Genomic DNA, 2,164 nt, shown 5'->3' with positions numbered 1-2,164 from the left:
AGACAGACAAAAGGTGGGATGGGAAGCAGAGGAAACGGCATGTCCAAAGTCAGGCAGCAGAGCCACGAAGAGGTCCAGTCTACCATTGTGCTCTTATCCACTAACACACTTGCCTGCCGTAAGCAGCTACAATGCTGGGCCACCCCTTAGCTGAGCTAGATGGATTCAAATACGCAGCATTGAAGAGAAAGGCTCCAGGTTCCGTTACCAGGCCCCAGGCCCTGATCTGAAGAACCCCTGAGACTCTGTGGTGAAGCGAGAGTGTCTGTAGCTTCTGTCCAAGATGCATTTCCTTTGTATCTGGGCACTGGACAAAACGGAAGAGAAAAATATTAATTTCATCCCTTAGGTTTCTCCCTCGGTTGCTCTTTGACATTCACAAATCCTGCAGTCTTGGAGCAGAGTGTAACTCATGGATCCTGTCCCTCTCCAGTGGCTGGTGCACATAAGACATTCTGGGTCAGATCCTCAGCTGTGGTAAAATCAGCATAATTCCCCCGGCTTCCATGGAGTTACAACAATTTACACCAGTTGCGGTTCTGACCCTAAGAGTCTATTACAGCTGCCAGCCAATAGAATCATTTCTTTAGCTCCAGTGGTAAAGGCTTGTGCTTTTCCCAGTGTAGGTTTTGGGTTCAAACCCCAGTGCCAGTCCAAGCAGACATACCTATCTTCTTCCAGTGATAAGGGCAGGAAGAATTATAAATACTTAAGAATCACCTGAGTTAAATTCTGCATAGAAAGGCAATCATTCAGACTAGCTGCAATTGCCCCCAGAATTCTTTAGTCTGACGCTTCAGTGTCCCTGAAAACTGTGACTTCTTATCCTAAGTGTCAGGAAAAGAACATCCTGCTACGAACTGATATCTACAACGGGCAAAACACAGTACGCTTGGCTGGCTGAATATGTCAATAGCACAAAATAGAGCAAGAAACCACTCCACTGAAACCGATCATTGCTTTGCATGCCACACTCAACAGCCTTGTGGATTAGCCCTTTGTTCACATTTAGCTCAGGTTTTCCTAAAGTCTGGGAAGATTAAGAATAATGGGCCGAATCCTCAGTGATGTAAACCCACACAGTTCCTTTGAGTTTGATGGCCTGTTAAATCGCAGCACTTGGTGTATTGTTGCCCTTCTGTGGAGCAGTAGCAGATTTCAGGACCTTGTAGGTCAGTTTCATCCTTTGGAGGATGAATCAACTACACAGATCCTGTGTGTTTTCTTCGTGCAACTTGTTTACTTATTCTATATACAGATATACACACCTGTCCTTGAACAGAGGTGGTCACAAAGAGCAAGCACGCAATCCTCTCCTTTAGAAATCTCAGCTCAAACACTAGTGCTGGGTTGCCAGGGAGCAACTGCACCAAGAATTGACTGTTGTTAGAGAGATCAAGGCAGAGCACAAGCTCTTCTGCTGTTTGCAGAAAGGTCCCTCGATAATAAAATAAAATAAAATAAAATCCAGCATCAGAAACTAACAATACTGCATTTCTTTGAGAACTGAACACTGATCTTATACTAGAACAAAAACTTGGAAGACTATATGTGATAACTCCATCTGGGGACACCTGCTGTAACAGTATATCCAAAGGGATTCCATCACCCACTATTGACATGCAGCCAACTGGACAGACAGAGAGGAATCCAGTTGGGATTGCAGAAAGAATTTAGATAGGTAGAGTGTAAAACAGCCCAAATTAGGAGTTAGCCAGGCCACCAGAGTTAATTTACCTCCATGACTCATACAAGAAGGTCATAGGCTCTCCAGTGAGCACCAGAGCTCAGCATCTCTCATGGTATTACAATCATTTGCCAGCCCCAAGAATGTACAGTTCAGTATTGATTTGTACCATGTCAGAAATGTCTGAGGGTGCTCGTTGTTGTCGACACTATCCAGGGCATCCAGCAAGCCAATGAAAGAGCCAGGAACAGACCCCAGAAGTCCTAACTCCCAGGGCCTCCCTGTGATTTTCCCATCGTTCAAAATAATCTCACTCTATTGAGGGAATAAACTATGCTGTGTTGTGTGAGGTGGCCTGTCCACTTTCCTATTCCCTCACACCTCCATTCCATAGGAGGTACATCATGCATTTGGCCAGTTAACCAGCACGTGGAATATCTGTCTATTAACAAACAAAGGAAGAAAGACAAACAGATG

Source organism: Mauremys mutica, chromosome 21 (genome assembly GCF_020497125.1).
Source record: "Mauremys mutica isolate MM-2020 ecotype Southern chromosome 21, ASM2049712v1, whole genome shotgun sequence".
Lineage (NCBI taxonomy): Eukaryota > Metazoa > Chordata > Testudines > Geoemydidae > Mauremys > Mauremys mutica.
The sequence above is the reverse complement of the archived record's forward strand: the minus strand, read 5'-3'. Positions refer to the sequence as shown.